The sequence below is a fragment of the Microcebus murinus genome, chromosome 28, assembly GCF_040939455.1.
Source record: "Microcebus murinus isolate Inina chromosome 28, M.murinus_Inina_mat1.0, whole genome shotgun sequence".
Taxonomy (NCBI): domain Eukaryota; kingdom Metazoa; phylum Chordata; class Mammalia; order Primates; family Cheirogaleidae; genus Microcebus; species Microcebus murinus.
In genome coordinates, this window is record NC_134131.1 from 13,394,350 (window position 1) to 13,415,289 (window position 20,940).

Consider the following 20,940-nt stretch of genomic DNA (forward strand, 5'->3'; position numbering starts at 1 on the left):
CGCAGTCACTTGGAAACTGCAAGCTGAGCTGCACGGAACACAGTGCTCTGCACACCCTGCAGGCCTGCTGCCCACCCCTGCCCACCTTCAGCTAGGCAGATGCTGAGATCCATGACAGTGGGAATGTTGTGTTTTTTCTTTTCTCCTTGTCATTGTACCTTTATACCCCAGCATAGTCCTTGGTAGATGGACAGTGCTTTTCCTTTTTTTAAAACTTCCACTAGCATATAAAATACAGGGGAGTTGCCATGTATGCCATTTCAGCTAACATCAATTGATCCACATGATTCTATAGAAGAAAAGGGGAGGGAGAGGGGAGGGAGAGAAGGAAGAAATCTGTTTTCTTCCTGCTTTCCCTCATTCAACCTAGAGCCAGGACTCCACGCCACTCCACTCAGCAAAAATGCAAAGAGAAACCAAGTCAATACCGTGTTTCCCCGAAAATAAGACAGGGTCTTCTATGTATTTTTCCTCAAGACGACACCCTAGGGCTTACTGTCAGGGCATGTGTCATTTTCCCCTCGAAGCCTCAGCTTGCAGCGCGCACAGGATGGCCGGGACCTGACGGGGAGCCAGCCTTGTTGGTGGGGCTGCCCACACCTTTCCGGTCACCTCTGGGCTAGTGGCTGTCACGATGGGGCGGAGGAGAAGGGCTGCTCGCGTTCTTTCCCGCTCCGCGACGACACGCACGGGTTGTGCAGACGCTGCGCAGCCACGCCCGGCACTAGGGCTGATTTTCGGGGTGGGGCTTCTATGGCGCACGTGCTCAGACATCCTGCCGGGGCTTGTTTTACGGGCAGGGCTTGTTTTCGGGGAAACGCGGTACCTGTAGACTCTCCAGCGGCTAAAGTCCTAGGCCTTAGCGACTCGTGAATAATTTAAGGCAGTATTTCTCACATTTTAGTGTCCATACCATCACCTAAGGATGTACAGGCGTGGGTTCAGCAGGTGGCTGAGACTCTGCACTCCCAGTCCCCTGGGAGGTAGCCGAGCTGGCAGTCTCGGGTCTACACTCTGGGTAACTGGGCATCAGGGATGCTAAAGAGACATTTTGACTATGCCCACATTTTGCCATGCACGGTGACTTAAAACCTAACCCTAAGGAAAATGCGAGTCCACTAGACACAAGCACTTTAATCTGACCTCACAGTTACTGTGTAACTAAGCTAAATATTAAATGTGAACATCGGGTATAATTCAATTGGCTATTGTCATCTGAAGAGGTTCCTGTCTGTCTCAACAGAAAACATAAGAGACGTGACAAGTGATGATTTTTTACTTGCGAGACGTTTAAGTTATCCTTCTGAGCGTGACAGTTTAAAACACCTAAAGTACTGGGAGCATACATAATAAAATATTCAATCCCCAATTACAAGCGATCATAATTACAGACTACAGATTTCCAACCAACTGCTAACAGCGAGTCAGCTCCTGAGTCATTAGGAGGAGAAGGGAAATGCAACTTATCATTGTTGGAACCATCTCAAGTACAAAAAACAAAACAAAACAAAAAAAATCTTTTGTTTTTCAAAGGTCACTGTGACATATTTAAAAAAAAAAATACCAAGAACTGCAGAAGATAGTAATAAAAAAAATGCAAAAATGGCCGGGCATGGTGGCTCATGCCTGTCATCTGGGCACTCTGGGAGGCCGAGGTGGGCGGATCGCTTGAGGCCAGGAGTTCAAAACCAGCCTGAGCAAGAGAGAGACCCCGTCTCTACTATAAACAGAAAGAAATTAATTGGCCAACTAATATTATAGAAAAAATTAGCTGGGCATGGTGGCACATGCCTGTAGTCCCAGCTACTCGGGAGGCTGAGGCAGGAGGATAGCTTGGGCCCAGGAGTCTGAGGTTGCTGTGAGCGAGGCTGACGCCATGGCACTCACTCTAGCCCGGGCAACAGAGTGAGAAACTGTCTCAAAAAAAAAAAAAAAAATGTAAAAATGAGTCCAACATTGACCAATCGGCAAGACGGTCACCAGCAGAAACACGCATGTCCTTCATCCGTGGGTCTCGGCACTAACTGCCCACTTCAATCACCTGGACACCTTTCAACATGGCAGGGCCACGCGGGATCCTGTGTGACTGGTCCAGGTCAAGGGTCTAGACAGCTGTAGGTAAAACACCTCCCCCAGCGACTCTAAGGGCCCCGAGCCGAGCGCTGCTGCTGTGATGCAGACTCTCGGCTCTGATCCCCGGGCCAGAGGCTCAGCAGTGCCTGGACACGCACTAAGAAGGGAAATTCCCGAGTCTCACCCCGGACCTGCTGAATGGGAAACCCTGGCGTTGGGGTCCATTCCTCTGAGCCTTAAACAAGGTCCGCAGGTGAATCTGATGCTATTGGAGGTTCCTTCCTAAGAAGGAAAGGTCTTTACCCAGGGATTCTCTGGGGAGTCGGTCGAAAGATTTCTAGGACTGGCTCTGCTACTTGCGGTCTGGGAGTCTCAGTGATAAAAGGGATCTTAGCGTCACGTAATTATGGATTTCATTGTCACCATGCCATCCCTACAATGTGATCTTCCACAATATGCTTGAATACCTAAAGCGATGGGGACCTCACTACCCTCTGGGCCGGTCTTTTCCATCTCCAGATGCTTGTTGGGTGCAGGCGCCGTACCTAGTGTTTTACAAAGACGACTTATCTATGTTCCCCAGTGACCCTGAGGTGGATGTTACAGTCCACCCACATCTGACCCTGCGGAAATGGAGCCTTAGAGAGGTTTCGTAATTGACCAAGGTAACGTGGCTTCTTATAAAATCGTCACTGAGTTCTGGGTCTTGAGGCCACATAGAGAACTCACTTTCAGAAATGATTACAGATAAGCTGTGGTTAAGAAAACTGAAATGTCAGCCAGGCACGGTGGCTCACGCCTGTAATGCTAGCACTCTGGGAGGCCGAGGTGGGCGGATCGCTTGAGGTCAGGAGGTCGAGACCAACCTGAGCAAGAGCGAGACCCCGTGTCTACTAAAAATAGAAAGAAATTAATTGGTCAACTAAAATATATAGAAAAAATTAGCCGGGCATGGTGGTGCATGCCTGTAGTCCCAGCTACTCGGGAGGCTGAGGCAGGAGGATTGTTTGAGCCTCAGGAGTTTGAGGTTGCTGTGAGCTAGGCTGACGCCATGGCACTCTAGCCCGGGCGACAGAATGAAACTGCGTGTCAAAAAAAAAAAAAGAAAAGAAAAGAAAACTAAAATGTCCTTTTATGTTCCCTTGTCTACAAATAAGTAGCCCTCGTTCCTCCCAGCCAAGCCCAGGGACTTCACCATCCCTGCTGGGTCACGCTGACCGGCAGGTGGCACAGAGAGACTGTCACGGGTGGTCACGCTCTCCCCGATCTGCCAACAGCTCTTCCTCACGTCTTAGGTGGGGAAACCATGATGACATTGGTCACCCTACGGAGGGAGCTGGAGAGGTTTTGGGGAATCTATGTAAGGCTCACAGGAAAAAAAAAAACACATGCAGTTAAGACGTACAATACCAAGTTCAAAGGTTTTGGAGAAGAGATCAGATATTTAATCTGCGTTGCACTTCAAAAGCCTCACATCTTCAAAAATTTTAATGACGTCTCAGGCTCACCACCTTCATAAATAGATATTTTACACCAACTTATAGGCAGAAAATGGCTATAAAAACAATTCCTGGTCAAGACTGATTTTTTTTTTTTTTTTGATGATCATCTCTTCAGATTCTTTATGGCAAACATAAATGGAAAAACTCTGTGTGAATAGATGATAAAAAGTTTCAAAGTATTTTTTTACAAGCCTTCAGAAATATATATAACAGTTGAATTTATATTTATGTTGTGGGCCTTTTGTGCATGGCCACCCTCCCACCCCAAGTCTCACTGTGACATCCGGCTGGCAGGAGGCACCCAAGGAAACAAAGATCACCTCCTGGGAGCCAGACCTCTTTGGGGGCAGGGTTAAATCCTTTATGCATAAATACTCCGACGCCATCTAAAATTGACTATGTGGCCAGCAGCAGAAATGAAGTTAAAACCGAAATGCGTTGAGAGTACAGGCGCGTAGAAATAGGGCGTTTTCCTCACCATAAGCAGTTTAAATGAAGGGAGGCTAGTCTGGGACTAGTTTTCGCACCTCTTAGACAGAAAATTGTCTTCCAAGAATTTCTCTACCCTTTCTTTCTCCCTTCCTGGCCTCAAACATCCTACTTCCTGTGGCCAACTTAGGAGGAAAAAGAATGCACTTTTTTTTTTTTTTAAGATTGCCAGAGAAGGAAGTCGGGCTACACTTCAGTGTTTTAACCTTCCCCGCATCTCAAGTTTCTTAGTTTGTCATTTCTTGCCTGCTGAGCCGGCTAAGGGGCCAGATTCCTAAGGTCCCCCTCCCACCAGTGAAGAGAAGCCACCAGGGAACCAGGGGCGGGATGGTCTCGTGTCTGGCGCGACTGCCGCACATGCTTGGCCGTCCAGCGAAACTGAGCCGTTTCCATGGAGACTGACACTTGAAATGGCGCCCACAGGATGGCCCAGCAGTCCTGAGTGCCGTGTTCAGTTGGCACAGTCGCTGGTAGGGCATCTTTTTTATATATAATTGAAACCAGCCATTGTAGAGGAAAATGAAAATATTATTTACGAAACACCAGACGGTGGGTCCTGCAGGGTCACCGGAAATTTCCACGGCCACTCGGGTCAGATGTCCCCAGAGTGGTCCAGGAACCACTCTGACGCGAGCTGTCTCTGCCACGTAGACCTCCCAGCTCCCTTCATCTTTCCTGCCCGTCCCCCTGCCAAGGCAGAACCACTGCACGTGGCTGCTTGCTGTGGCCTCCCGTGCTGTGTGCTCCTGGATGGCCCCAGTGTGTCATTTAAACTCATCCTTAGTGGCCGGGTGTGGCAGCTCACACCTGTCATCCCAGCACTCTGGGAGGTCAAGACGGGGCGGGGGGGGGGGGGAGGATCGCTCAAGGTCAGGAGTTCGAGACCAGCCTGAGCAAGAGCAAGACCCTGTCTCTACTAAAAAGTAGAAAGAAATTAACTGGACAACTAAAAGTATATAGAAAAAAAAAATTTATCCAGCATGGTGGTGCATGCCTGTAGTCCCAGCTACTCGGGAGGCTGAGGCAGGAGGATCGCTTGAGCCCAGGAGTCTGAGGTTGCTGTGAGCGAGGCTGACACCACGACACTCACTCTAGCCGGGGCGACAGGGTGAGACTCTGTCTCAAAAAAAAAAAAAAAGAAAGAAAGAAAGAAATGAAAGCAAAGCACATCTTTCTCATAGTGTGTGTGCATTGCATGAAATACCACCTAAGACCTGTTTGCCACTCGCGGGCTGCACTGGTGGCCTGGGGGAAGCCCAGGATTGTGCCGGAGTCCTGAACTCGTGGCCCGAACCAGGCTGAACTCAGCACAAAGGCCTAGCGTGTTCGGAAGACGGCCTCAGCGGGTCGGACTCGCAGTCTGTCCGCCTGCCTCTCCCTCTCTCTGTCTTTGCAGGACCCGCCCTCTCCCCTTCGCTCTGCTCTTCTTTCCTTCCCTCGCTCTCTTTCTTGAGTGACAGCGGGTCCCATGGCCCTTTTGCTTAGTATCAGCCCTAGTGAAGTATTTGCTTTTTTTAATTTTACTCTTCTCACACATGCAACACGAGATCGGCCCTCCTGACAAAGTTCTACGTGTGCGACCCAGGACTGTATTCGTTTCCGTGCGTCTTTAAGAAAGCACCATACACCAGACCTAGTTCTGGAGGCTGGCATCTGAAATCAAGGGGGACAGCAGCAGAGCCAAGCCCCCCACCCCGGAGCTCTCCAGGGGACAGTCCTCCCTTGCTTCTTTCCGCTCCCGGTCGCCTCAGGTGACTCTTGGCTCGTGGCTGCGTCATTCTGATCTCTGCCTCCGTCTTCCCCTGTGACCACCCTCTCCCTCTGTGTCTGCCGGGTCTAAATTCCCTCTTCTTATAGAAGCACCAGTCGCTAGCTAAGGGCACCCCTCAGCCAGCGTGACCTCGCCTGACCTCGGTTCTACCTGCAGAGGGCTCATTTGCAGACAGGGTCAAATTCACAGACACCAAGGGTGGGAACTCCAGCAGATCGTACAGGAGGTACAACTCAACTCACAGCATGGGCCCCTAGAATTCCAGGGAGCAGTAAAAGTTTAGAACAGGGGTCCTCAAAGTTTTAAACAGGGGGCCAGTTCACCGTCCCTCAGACCGTTGGAGGGTACACACTGCGGGCCCGGGACGCGTCGGCTGCTAAGCAGGACAGGCAGCGGTGGCAAAAACACCCGGCGGGCCGGATAAATGTCCTGGGCGGGCTGCATGTGGCCCGCGGGCTGTAGTTTGAGGACACCTGGTTTAGAGCTCTGGGGCAGAGACAAGTGTAAATTCAGGCTCTAGCTCTGCTTTCTGCCGTAGCCTTAAATGATTTCCCTAACCTGTAGGGAACAGGCAAAATCACACCCAGCTATCAGGGCAGTTCCGAGGTGAGTGCCCAATAAAGTGCTTGGAATAATGCACGTTCATACCATAAAAATTGTCCGGGTGGGGCGGCTCACGCCTGTCATCCTAGCACTGTGGGAGGCCGAAGCGGGCAGATCGCTCAAGGTCAGGAGTTTGACCAGCCTGTGCAAGAGCGAGACCCCCGTCTCTACTACAAATAGAAAGAAATTAATTGGCCAACTAAAAATATATAGAAAAAATTAGCTGGGCATGGTGGTGCATGCCTGTCATCCCAGCTACTCAGGAGGCTGAGGCAGGAGGATCACTTGAGCCCAGGAGTTTGAGGTTGCTGTGAGCGAGGCTGACGCCACGGCACTCACTCTAGCCTGGGCAACAAAGTGAGACTCTGTCTGGGGGGGGAAAGTATAAAATTTATAAAAACTATGGAAGAAAGAAAGGTATAAAATAGAGTTTGTTCTTTGGCTGCCGTCAGTAGGAAGGGCTAAGGATGTTGTTTCCTCAGCAAAGGCTTGAGTTTTCTTGGGGCCACCGCCCTACCCACCCATTGCCTGGTCCCTGGGGAATAGCAGCACACCTTCTAACAGAAATTGATTTGGACAAAAAGAAGGGCATGTCCATAAACCCTCCACACTGTCTCTTGTTTCCTGGAAATACATAGAAGGAGACCCTGCTGTCTGCACATTGGAAGGTAAAACCAATCTCAGCTAAACAGGCATGTCCCTTCTCTGTTATTGCTTTTTATAATCCTATTTCAGTGAGTGTGTTGCCAGCGAAAGCAGCTGGGATGGAAAACAAAGCCCTCTACAGACTGGTGCCATCCAGAACGCCTGGAGTTTAACCCAGGAAAATGAAACTCGGGGACAAGACTTTCATATTGGCACAGGGCCTCCTTACACGTGGGTCGTAGAAGAGCAGGAAAAACGTGAAGCAGCCGCATTTCAGCAACTCAAACCGAAGAATAAAACCCAACCTGGGTCTACGTCCGTCACCTCGACGTTTCAGATGGGAATGGTCCGTGGAAAGTGCCAGTTCTCCTCTGAACGGTGAGTACCAACGAGGCCAAGGGCGCTCAACAGAACTTGAACTTGACCGTGATGTCGATTTCTAGGCAAGTCCCTAAACCTCGCTGCAGCCGATGTTTGCTCTGTGGACCAGAAGCACCTGCGACACCAGGGCGGGCGGGGTGGAAATGCTCACGCCTACGCGCCGTGCCCACCACCGCGTCCGCATCCACCCTCTCCAGGACCGCCAGGTGACTCCTACCGTGTGTCCCTGAAAATAAGCCCTGCCCACAAAACAAGCCCCGGCAGGATGTCTGAGCACGGGCGCAACAGAAGCCCCACCCCGAAAATCAGCCCTAGTGACGGGCGTGGCTGCGCAGCGTCTGCACAACCCGTGCGTGTCAAGAGTCCCGTCTGGCACGAGTCCGCTCCCCCGGTCTGCCTAACGCTGGCCTCGCATGCACGCTCCGCAGCTGGGCCGTGCCACCAAGTGCTAGCCACGCAGAGTCCTCCGTGCATGGAGAAATCCTCTGCCCGAGAACAGGCGGGTCCTCAGAAGCTGTGATCCCAGCCCGGGGAGACACCGCCACGCACCGGTGGGTCCACGGGGGTGACACAGTTGAGGAGCTCCCGACCTGGATCGTGGCTTTGTCTCCACCCTCGGGGTTGCAGGCGCAAATGCTGAGTCGTCAGCCTTGCTCCTGGGCCAACGGCCCCGGCAGTCACCCAGCTGGTGGCTTCGCAGCCAAAGCGATGGCTGAACTGAAGGTTCTTTTATTTCTCCTGCCCAAACCGTGGCGTTCAAGGCTCTCACAGGCCCACAAACATGCCTCTCGATTTGGGAGATAAGATGGCCCATTTCTCTCACCTCCTGCTTCGGTGGGTTTTGAAGGAATTCCCGTTACATGGCCCAGTGGGGAGTGACACGCAGCCTTCGTCCTACGCTGTCTCGGGCAGAAAGGAAGCCGTGGAGGACAGACAGTGCAACACATGAACGTTTATCACGCACCGACATAGTAACAATGGCAGGTCCTTGCTAACTGTTTACTAAGTGCCAGTGTTTATCAAGCACTTACATAATCCTCGGAACAACTCAGCGAGTAGGTTCTGTCATTATTCTCATGGAGCGGTGAAGTAGAGGAAAGAACAGAGAGGTTAACCAGCCTGCCCAAGGTCACACAGCAAACAGCAGGACAGGGATTCAGACTCTTACACATGAACACACCGCTCACATACACTCCACACACAGAGACAGAAATAGGATGCAACTTAAGAGGTTGCAGGCTGGGCGCGGTGGCTCACGCCTATAATCCTAGCTCTCTGGGAGGCCGAGGCGGGCGGATTGCTCAAGGTCAGGAGTTCAAAACCAGCCTGAGCAAGAGCGAGACCCCGTCTCTACTATAAATAGAAAGAAATTAATTGGCCAACTGATATGTATATAAAAAAAAAAAATTAGCCAGGCATGGTGGCGCATGCCTGTAGTCCCAGCTACTCGGGAGGCTGAGGCAGGAGGATCACTGGAGCCTAGGAGTTTGAGGTTGCTGTGAGCTAGGCTGATGCCACGGCACTCACTCTAACCTGGACAACAAAGCGATACTCTATCTCAAAAAAAAAAAAAAAAGAGGTTGCAAACGTGGCCTTCTTTATTTATTTTTTGAGTTGGCCAGCAAAGGCTCTGCGATCGTGCTGTGGGATGTTTTCCTAGCTCGGAAGCTCACGAGATGGACGCGCCCCGCGCCCGGCACCTGATCAAGGCTCTCGAGCTGCCCGTCCCGGCAGCCCACCCTCAAACGCCTGCTCCCTGCGCCAGCACTTCCGCACCCTCGTTCCGCAAGTACCGTGTGTCCCCGAAAATAAGACAGGGTCTTCTATTTATATTTCTGCACGCTCATTGGAGATTTGTGCATCTATTATTATTTATTTTTTATTATTACTTTTTTTTGAGACAGAGTCAGCCTAGCTCACAGCAACCTCCAACTCCCGGGCTCAAGCGATCCTCCTGCCTCAGCCTCCCGAGTAGCTGGGACTACAGGCATGTGCCACCATGCCTGGCTAATTTTTTCTATATATATATTTTTTTAGTTGGCCAATTCATTTCTTTCTATTCTTTTAGTAGAGACGGGGTCTCGCTCTTGCTCAGGCTAGTCTTGAACTCTTGACCTCGAGCAATCCTTCCGCGTTGGCCTCCCGGAGTGCTGGGATGACAAGCGTGAGCCGCCGCGTCCGGCCCAAGAGTGGTTTTCTTTGTTTCAGATCTCCTCTCGAAGCCCAAACGCACACTGCATTTCTTGGCCAAAGTGTCTGTCGTGCACTGGTCCCCTTGGGGGGAGGGAGGTGGTGAAAACCAGTGGACTCTGACCTGCCAGGCTTGGCTGTCAGGGGTGTCACTGCCCATAGGGCGCTTCCTGGTCTCCTGGACTCTAAATCTCCAAGCCGCCACGCCAGTCACCGAGCGTCCCCAGCGCGGGACTCCCTGCTCCCTGCAACAGGCCGAGCACGCCCGGCAGCTGGGCGCACGGAATTTAAAGGGAGAACTCGAGGGTGATAGGGACTAAAGGTCAAAAGAAGCGAGCAACAGCGACGTTCTCCGTGACTTCTTAGAACTCCCCGTCCGTCCCTGCGCGCAGTGTAGCAGGCGGTTAGAAAAGTGTTTGCAGAATGGGAATTATCTTTGGCCCCTGATATCGGCCCCTCCTGTTAGCCCTCTCTCCTGTTTTTATCAAAACCATGATTCGGAACAGGTGGGGAGGTCTGAAATGACGCCAGGTGCGCTCCTTAACCTCGCTGGGCCTCAGGTCCCCTTCGGTGAGCAGGAATAGCATCGGCACCTATGTCGCACGGCTCACCCGAGGGATCAAAAGGCTTTGTGACTATGAAGCGCTTTCTAGCACATTCTAAGTCTTCAACAAATGCTGTCACCTTCAGGGCACAAGTGTTTGTACCGTTCAACGCGTGATCCAAGACCCACGCTTAGCTGCCTGACAGCCCATTTAACTTCTTGATTTCTAGGAAACAAGAACTATCAAGATAATTTTTTTTCTCGTTTCTAGTGTTCCATTATTTCAGCACTGTTCATTGCCTTTGGAAAGATTCCCCCTCCATGGTTTTTGGTCCGACTGCGCAAGGCAGGCTCCTCTTTGGGCGGTCACAGGTTGCTTTGGGTACTGGAGACACGAAAGTCTCCCGGGAAACGAGGGCTGCTGAGCAGCGATCTGCTAAACGGTCTGACAGCGGCTGGGAGGTGTGGACGCCCGTGCACAGGCGCTGCCACCACGGACCTGCACGCTCAGCCCCACTTCTCTCTCACCTCCTTCGGCCTCTGCGCAGGCGTCATCCCCCCTGACCTTGACATCCTCCCTCCCTAGGATGGCAACCTCAGCCTGATCCCTCTCCAGACCCTCAGGCTGCTTTGTCAGATAGTGGTTGGGATTCCTGGACATCAAAACGCCGTCTGTTCTCATGATCCCTGGATCCGACATTTAAGAACGTGCCTACCTGCTAAAACCCATTTGCAACCTCAAAATCAATCGCGCAGCCCTATTTGCAGGCGTGCGTCATTCACGGGCACGCTCAAAGGAGCAGGCGCTGCCAGTCGCCTGGTGCACACGTTCCCAGCCGAGGCCAAAGAGGGCCTCTCTCTGCCTTCTTTTTCTCCGTCTATTTAATACCGTGTTTCCCCGAAAATCAGACAGGGTCTTCTATTTATTTTTCCTCAAGAAGACACCCTAGGGCTTATTTTCAGGGCATGTGTTATTTTTTTTTTAAGGACGGTACAACCATCTACATTTATTCAAATAGAGTGAAGTCGTCGTCTCCTGGAACATCATCCTCTCTCTCCAAACCCTGAGTCCCATCCTGAATGTCTTGCGACTCTGTTTCCTTTAGAACCGTCGGCCCCATCTCTCCTGTGGAGCACTAGAGCAGCCACGCCCGTCACTAGGGCTGATTTTCCGGGTGGGGCTTCTATGGCGCACGTGCTTACACATCCTGCCGGGGCTCATTTTGTGGGTGGGGCTTATTTTTGGGGAAACACGGTCCCTGTGTTTCTCGTTGGTGGTTTTGCTGTTTCAAATGCCCCACCCCCAGCACAGCGCCACGTGCGCCAATTCACAGGCGCAGGGCGCCGCGACGTGCCGCGTGGGGAGAGCACGCGAGGTGGAGCCTTTCCGTTCAGGCGTGAGCCGGCTCTCAGCTCGCAGTGTTGGTGACGGACGGTACAAAATAAGCTTTCCGGTGACTAGAAACTCACAGGTTCGCAGCCCCGTGTGGCTCCAGGAGCAGCGGTTCAGTGTCCACTAGGTCAGGGTTTGAGACGAGTGTACACAACGAAACTACCGTGAATAAAGAGAAGTGACTGCATCTACTTTTATTTTTATTTTTTTAATTAATTAATTTGTTTTGTTTTTGAGACAGAGTCTCACTTTGTTGCCCAGGCTAGAGTGAGCGCCGTGGCATCAGCCTCGCTCACAGCAACCTCCAACTCCTGGGCTCAAGCGATCCTCCTGCCTCAGCCTCCCGAGTAGCTGGTGTGCGCCACCATGCCCGGCTGATTTTTTTCTACATATTTTTAGCTGGCCAATTAATTTCTTGCTATTTTCAATAGAGACGGGGTCTCGCTCTTGCTCAGGCTGGTTTCAAACTCCTGACCTCCAGCGATCCGCCCGCCTCGGCCTCCCAGAGTGCTAGGATGACAGGCGTGAGCCACCACTGCGCCTGGTGACTTTTTTTTTTTCAAATGATGCGACTCTCCGAGTAAAATTTAAGCTCCACGAAAGCACGTCACCTGCACTGTCGTGTGGCCGGACCCTGCCGCCTGAAACAGCATCTGGCAACCAGAAACTGTTCAAGGTGAAGGCGATGATTTTCCCTGCCTGTGTAGGGGAAGGGACTAGCCAAGCTACGAGCACACTGAGAGCTGTCAGTGACGCCTGGGCAAAGCTATAAAGGAATGAATGGATGGGCTGTGACTGTCCCATCCCCAAACTGAAAGGCCTGGATTTTAGCAAGAGCTTTTTACCCAGTGACACTGAGTACTTCTCTGCTGCTGTTCTATCACTGTTGGCGTATTTGTGACGTTAGCCTTAAAACAGACTTGGGTGCCAAGCTTCCCTCTTCCATGCATCATTGCACTGCATCTGTGTATCACGTGCTCTGGAGAACTTGTGTCTATAACATATTGAAATTGCAAAACACACGAGTTTTTCGATGCCCAGGAAAAATGAGTAACAAGAAAAAGTAGAAATCTCTGATGCCGGTAATGTATTGTGTATCTTTTTTTCCAAAGCAAAACATATAAAAACCTAAGTCCAATAACCCAGATTTTGGCTTAGCCAAAGCTTGAAGATGTTTCAAGACAAAAAATTTGCCTATTTGCTTCAAATGTATCTTCTAAGAACCGAGTACACCTCTGCTTGGTGCTTTACATCTTGAAGTACAACATTAGGGTAAAAAAAACCTAGAACATGTATTGACTCTTTTCATAGTGGAATTGAAAATTGATTTCTCAATCTTAGGCAGGCTGTTTTGGCCCTGTTTAGATGCAAAAAAGAGGAAAGCAAGAATGTTGTGGTTTAAAGTTACAAATTAAATCTGAGGAGTTCTAATAACAGTTAGCATTATACACAACACCACCAAGAAGCATACTGAGAGGAAGAAGAAAAAAGGATGGCAAAGCCCATGAATGTCCCCACATATTTTTTATTCTGTTCAACTGTCAGTAGGGACAATGCCATAGACTATTATTTCTCCTTAAAACCTATACCTTTATAGGAGAAAAATATCCTAGCCATTTTAAAATAAAAAGTATATACTTCTTTAACAAGTGTTTCATTGCACAACTATTTTGAGCTAAGCAATTTTCTTGCCCGGATCATAAACGATATTGCTATTCAAATAGATGGCATTATTAGAAGCCATAGGCAGGTATGTTATTTACTCGTAGGGCCAGAATGGTTTAAAAAGAAACGCTATAATAAGTTGGACGTTGCCGTGAAAACGTATGTAAATTGCCCTTTTAGGATTTGCACAAACTTCCTTATAATTTTGGTGCCCTGTTCCTAAGCAATTCTGCAAAGGACGCATGTACTGAGGCTTATTGTTTATATAGCATTTTGTAATTTAAAAATACATTTATGGGCCAGGTGCGGTGGCTCACGCCTGTCATCCTAGCACTCTGGGAGGCCGAGGCGGGAGGATTGCTGAAGGCCAGGAATTTGAAACCAGCCTGAGCAAGAGCGAGACCCCGTCTTTACTAAAAAAAAAAAAAAAAATAGAAATAAATTAGCTGGACAACTAAAAATATATAGAAAAAATTAGCCGGGCATGGTGGCGCATGCCTGTAGTCCCAGCTACTCGGGAGGCTGAGGCAGGAGGATCACTTGAGCCCAGGAGTCTGAGGTTGCTGTGAGCGAGGCTGACGCCATGGCGCTCTAGCCCAGGCGACAGAGTAAGACTCTGTCTCAAAAAAGTAAAAACAAAAACATAAAAATAAAAACACATTTATACAATGATATTCCCAAATGAAAATATTTGGGAGATTTCATACAGCGGTGCTATCGACAGTGCGCAGCGTGACCACCTCTCTCTCCATTTTACAAAGGCTCCTAGGAGCTCGGCAGCACGACCCTGGGCCGGCTCACACCGCAGTGGGTGACGGAGCTGAACCAGAACCGGCCGGGAGGCCCCCGCCACGCATGCGCCCCGTGGAGCGCGGAGAGGAGAGGGGATCCAAGCGTCGGACAGCCTCCTCTCAGCGCGCTGGTCCCCGAGTCTCAAGGCCACGTGAGAGCGCGTGAAGGTCACCCTCGCAAACCATCAGCAATGCCATCCTCATCACTGCTAATTTTTTTTTAATGTGGCGGCGGACCAGACCGGAAACAAACCAGGAGCCACACGAGAGTGCAGCAAAACAGCTTCCATTACGCCGGCAGCTCAGAGGGGTCTCGCCTCCAAAGTCTGAGCATAACTGGGGTCCAAACTTGGGTTTTATATGTTTTGCAGAAGCAAATGGGTACAGAGTCTGCACAGGCCCGAGGTCTCACTGCGGGCTGCGCTGTGGTTACGAAGTCGTGCTGTTCCGCAGCTTTGCGCAACAGACTGAGATCTAGTTGAGACGGACCGACAGCCAGTGAAAGCTCACTCTGTAGCTGTGTGCAGTTATGCTACTACTGGGAAGGGAGTGGGAGGATTCCCCCTTACATTTCATCCTGATTTTTATTTAATTTAAACCAATGCTCGGCTTTACCAATGCAGGGATAATATTTTCCAACCGACTTATTCTTTCAGTAAGAACTCTTCCCGAGTAATTGGTGTTTGATCTTAACCAATTTGAGGAGATTCCGTTCTTTCACTAGACAGTACCGCTTATATGGAAAACAGTCTTAATTAATCACACAGTAGAGGCGGTCTCAGATCGTGAGGTCAGTACAAGCTTCTGTTGTTTGTTTCTTTCGTTTTCCCCCTCCTTTTGTCCTGAGGGTAATGAGCGGGTTGGCATTTGGCAGGGCGCGCTGCTACTTGCAACTGTCAGCTCAAGTGTTATAGCTGGACACTGTAAAATAAATTTCAGAGTTGAGAAGCATCTTTAGAAGGTTTTCCTTCTTGTACCCAAACTAAACGTCTTGTTGAAAACAGGTGAATAAATAGTGTGTCAGTGACGGGGACTTCTTGGGAGACTTGGGCATTACTGAAGCCACGCGTTCATCAAGTGAGGCTACATCGCGACTAAGTTCTCACAACCAGATTTTCCAGGACACTCTGAATTTCATGTATTAATAATTCTACTTTTTTCGTGTAAGTGTAGTTAATGTATGCAGTCTGATGTAACAGAGAAATGAGTCTTCAGATCAAAATTCATCAGAGGGAGAGCCCTAACTTTTAATCTAGAAAAAAAATAAGACTGGTGTTCTTGTCTCACGTGCACTATTTTGGACAATGCCCACGATCACGCGTGCATCTGTAACACACACTGGATGGGTTATTCGAAGTTCCAATAAAGCGCCTCTCGGTCTGTTAATGTCGCTTCTCAATTTCTCTAATATCCCACACCCTAAAATCATGCGTCCTTACTGAAGAGTTCTGAAAGAACTCTCGCTACTTCTCTGCGTCGAATGAACAGTACTGTTTAGCACCTAACAACGGAAAACAAAATAATCCAGCAGTAAATGCTACGTGACAGTTCCTTTGTGTCCAACAGAAGCTGATGCAGAACGTGTGCCACTGGGTGAATAGAGAACATGTCACGTCACCTCCGTATACTCGGCACTGAGGACAGGAGCCCTGGTGTCTTTGTCTCTAAGCACTAGGACAGGAAACGACTCCGGCGCTCACCGGCGGTCACGGAGCCGAGCCCTGTGTGGCGGGCAGCTGACACAGAGCTGCTGATTGAGGGCCTGAGCAGTGGAGGTGCGTCCCAAAATCACTGTACCAAAGGAAAAAAATAATTTCTACATTTAAAGAAAACAAATGCAGGCCATGCACATTGAGACACCCGGTAGGTTTCAGTGCGTTTCCAATCTTAACAGAAAGAGTTCTACAAATTACCATTCACAGCTTACTGATGACAACATTATGTGAGTCGATCTATAACCGTTTGACTGTGTGCAGCGGCCTTGGAGAAGACGAGTCTAGTTGTCTCAACCTAGTCCAAGGTCAAATTCGATGACCTGGAACAGACCTTTCCCAAACAGAGGTCATTTCTTTTTTTTTTTTTTTTATTTCAGCATATTATGGGGTACAAATGTTAAGGTTATGTATATTGCCCTTCCTCCTCCTCCCTCAAGTCAGAGCTTCAAGTGTGACCATCCCCAGACGGTGCACATCTCACTCATTATGTGTATATATACCTGTCCCCTCCCCCCCACCTGCCCGACACCTGATAAATGTTACTCCTCCTCTATGTCCACTTAGGAGTTGATCAGTTCATACCAATTTGCTGGTGAGTACATGTGGTGCTGGTTTTTCCACTCTTGGGATACTTCACTTAGTAGAACAGGTTCTAGCTCTATCCAGAAAAATACAAGAGGTGCTGGATCACCGTTGTTTCTTAGAGCTGAATAGTACTCCATGGTATACATAGACCACATTTTATTGATCCACTCATGTATTGATGGGCACTTGGGTTGTCTCCATAGCTTTGCAATTGTGAATTGAAGCAGAGGCCATTTCTAATGGAAAGGCCTTAGAGAAGATCACACAGCAAACTGTAAACTGCAACTGCAACACGGATGGGTTAAGTTTGGGGTTGGCTGATTAGAAAGCAAGAGAACTACTGGCAAATTTACTAACCTTACAGACCATAAACAGGGAGGCCAGAAAAGAAGACACAGACCATTTGAGAGTCACTGGGAGCTGCAGGTGTTAGCAAACAAAACCTTAGAAGTAGTCAGAGGGATCCAAGGTTGTGTGTGTGTGTGTTCCCCAAAGCCATGTCCGCCCTACCTCGACCTTGCAACCTTGAGTGCAAAAGTCCTCATCCTACTTCTACCTTTGCAGACAGGGTTATTTTGCTGCAACTGACTCTCTACAAATTTTCTTTCAGGCCCTGCTGCAAAAAAGAAGTATGTCAGTTATAATAACCTGGTTATCTAAGCTGTCCCCTGCCCGGGAGCCATGGACGAGGCCGGCCCTCAGCTATTCCTCACCCAACCTGGCATAGATAGGACCCTTTTGGTCCTAACTCGCTTCCCGTCACCAGAGGACCTTCCCCCACCGGAAGACCGATGTTAGAGGATCCAAGCATCCTACACAGCTGCTTCGTGAGGCATCCTTACTTCATCTTGGCCTAACGAGTCACTGGCATCAGCACTGCCAACCCGGCTGCAGTTCTGGACCTTCCCTGCCAAAGGGAGTGTTTTGGGACCCTAGTCCCACCCAGGCTCTCAAGGACAGACCGCTGGGAGCCACAGGACCGTCTTGGGGCTGACCTGTCTTTCTTCGTGTGTATGCACTTCCAGGTTGCGAGGTTTTGGAATTTTCTGTACAGTTGGTGAGAACTTTTCGTCCTTTGCCATCTGATGTCGAACCTCGGTTCACTGTTTGTTTCCGGACGCCCTGTTCCCATACAGCCCCGTTCTCTCAGACAGCAGAATATTTGGGAAAACGTCACCACATTTGAAATAGTAAAAAGATCTCGGCAGACTTAAAAAAAAAAAAAAATAACTACAGGCATCTGTACATGACTGTATGATGATGATTATAGTACCGCTGCAGATCATGTTTGTTTTGTTTTGTTTTTTTCCCAAACAACAAAAAAAAGATATTTAAAGACCAAAAACTGTGCTGAGAAAAGTATGCCCCACCTATCTTTGGTATAGGTTACATGAAAGGAAGGTAATTGGCTGAACTGAGCAGAAGTCTTGATCTTTGGAATGCATGCCAGCAATGTATTTTACAGTACATGTTTATTACGTTCAATATTTGTATTTGTGTTCTCTTTGGTTATTTTAATTAGGGTATATGGATTTTTGCAATAATTTCAATAGTGATTAAGCTGTTTGAAGGAAAGAATATGGATTTTTCACGTCTTGAGGTTTTGTTCATGCCCCTCTTTGACTGACCAGTGTGATAAGGACTTTAAAAAAAAGCATGTATGTTTTTTACTGTTTGTAATAAGTATTTTCGTTAATCTTGCTGCTTATGTGCCAATTTAGTGGGAAAAAAGAAAAAACCCTTCCTGAAAAGTTCCCTCTTTCCATTCTCTTTCAATTCTGTGATATTGTCCAAGAATGTATCAATAAAATACTTTGGTTAACTTTTTTATTTTCTGCAATAATATTTTTAGTTGTTTTTCCCCCTTTAGTTATAGTTTATTTCATAGAGTCCTAAGTCAGACAAAGACGTAGACAATCCAACTTGTTAGAAGCCACATGCTCTAGTCCACGACAACAGCCACATCCGACATGCGCGGTAAAGCCCAGAGGGGTTACACTGTCTCCTAGAAAGGGAGCTGCCGTGGCGCTCATGCTTTTTTTCCCCTTCATAATTGAAGTTGAGACCTGACAACTCTCAGGTATTTACTCAGTCAGTCATCTATCAAAAACAGCAAAGCTGAGAAAGGAGGAAAAGTGAAAAGATAAACACCTTTGCAAAATTTAACCAAAGGACACAAGTAAAGATTAACCACTATAATTAGTGCATTTGTCAACAAGCATGGTGATCACGCTGCCAACAGCAAGACAAAGACTTGAGATCCCCAAAACCCAACAGTAACAAACACCCTCATGGATCGATTCACAGCACCTTCAGCAACAGGGACAGCAAAGATGGTCTATTTGCCCAGGGGAACATTGGTCTTAGCACTCAAAAGCTAGGCCCCGAAACCCAACATGTATTTATGTTGATCCGTGGGAGATCTGACTAATTTTCTGCTGTAAGTAAGAAAACCCACACCTGTGTCCCACCTTTGGCATCTGCTGAACTTCCCTGCTGACCCTCAGCTGCCCAGCCTGCTGGCTCAGGCAGTGTGTCTGCTGAGACCAGAAGACTCGTTTCAACATCGGCCTGATGAAAATCAAATGCATTTCCTAGTTTCCCTATCCTTTAACCCTTTGCACTCGCTTGCTTTTTTCTCAATATCTTTATTCCACTCGGGATTTAATTTTTTTAATACCCCAGATTTTTACAAAGCGTGGCAGTAGAACAAAAAACTGGAGTTTCTTTTCATACAGAGTTATTCATTTGGATATTTTTATATTTCAAATTATTGATACATTCAAAGAGTAATTTTAATCTAATGTTTCATGGTGTGATATTTTTTGAAACATTCACCCACACGAAGACCTGGTTTACATCCACATGTTTCACAAATATAAATCGTCTCTCTTCTTCCTCCTTTGATTTTTCTGTTAGAACAAACAATGCAATCTTTATGTTTTTTGTTAGGGTGAGGGGTGTGATTGTATGGAGCTTTCCATCTAAACATTGCTGTAAGTTAGTGGATAAAAATCTACCCCCGGGAGTTAGCGTACCATCTCTGCATTCTGCAACAAGATCATGTACTGGTTTCCTAATAAATTTCACATGCGTTATCGGTTTTTCATTTCTTTCTTTTTTGGCATTCTTTGTACAATATATAGGAATGTACAACACTGACCTCAAGCCCCCAGAAAAACAACATATGCCACCGTTTTAGAGTCAAAAAGCTCAAAAAGGCATGATGCCACGACTCATGCCTTGGACCCTCCTACTCAAGACTGCTGCCTATGCAAACGATAAGCTTAGGTGGTGGCACCAGTTGAGACGGCATTTATGTTTTACTTGTCCTTTCGTGCTAATGAAAACAAGAAAAGACACTGGAAAAACAGACAAAAATCCCCCTTTTCCCCCCCGGTGAAACTCCGTGTCGAGTGTGGCTCGATATACGAGCTGCTACCGATGCCAACCGTGTCGGGTCACACTCGACAGCCGAGTGCAAAGGGTTAAACACCTTCCAACCAACAGACCATAGGAAATGCAAATGGAAGCAGAAATGAGCTTTGGGTTACCCACGTGTTGAAGTCGTAGAGCCACACAAACCAGCACATAAACCTGGCTCCCCTCCTCGTAATGATGCGGAAAATGTCGGATGCCGGGACGAGGCCGCCTCCCCGTAGTTCCGCATCTCCTCGGCCCAGCGCTGCCCGTGGCCAGTTGGAGGGCGCGCTGCTGGGGCTGGACCCCGAGGCACACAGCCACCTGGGACCCCTGCGTGCCACCAGACCCCGCATGCCGGAATGCCCCAGGCCCACGTGCTGCTGCCCATTTCTGGTCACGCTGCTTGCATGATCCTGATTGGGTAATTTTTGAATACCACTGTTTTTGGTTGGATGTTAAGGCTTGTTGTTGATTGGATGTTAAAGCTTGTTGGTGATTGGATCTTAAAGCTTGTTGTTGATTGGATGTTAAAGCCTGTTGCTGATTGGATATTAAAGCTTATAGTTGATTGGACGCTTCTTGAGCCCTACCAAGGGTATAAAAGCAGGGGCAGAAGGGCAGGAAGGGGAGAACATCGGAGGACGCCAAAACAGCTGTAACACTAGGCGTGCTGAGCCTGCTGTAGAAGAATAAAGGCTGTTCTCGGACTCTTCGTGTGCTCTCGGTTCTTTCCCCTGTCAAAGGAATAAGAGCTGTGACAAGAGCTGTAATGCTGGCTGTCCACTCTGCCGCAACAGTGACTGCTGTTGGGGCAGTTACGTGAATGCTCTTGAGTCCTCCATTTCCTTAGCCAGAAAACGAGTTAACATCAAAACTGCTAACTAGTAAGAGAAAAATCCCTGCAAAGCACTGGCAAATTACCGCACTGCACTCAGCAAACGGCTGACTCTTTACACGTAGCTGTCACCACCACCACTGCGGCTACCAGCGTCATCGGCGTATTTCCTTTCCCTGCTCCTTCTGAGACACACAGCTTCCCCGAGAATCTGCATGTGGCAACTGAGCTGGGCGACGGCAGAGTCCGTCTGGGGAACTGCCGTCCTCCTGGTGAACATTTACGACGAACAGAAACCGGGACAGGCAAATGGCACTGGACCTTGAGCCAAGCGG

General features: G+C 48.7%; 1 protein-coding gene across 1 annotated transcript in view; it reads left to right on the top strand.

Annotated features, from left to right (window-relative positions):
* The window catches only part of GRM7 (glutamate metabotropic receptor 7), a 794,973-nt gene extending 775,091 nt beyond the window's left edge, over nt 1-19,882 (top strand). The window contains exon 11 of the mRNA XM_012761143.2: nt 16,958-19,882. The gene's annotated coding sequence lies outside the window, so the exon portion shown is untranslated. The remainder of the gene's footprint in view (nt 1-16,957) is intronic.
* Nucleotides 19,883-20,940: the final 1,058 nt, after the last annotated feature.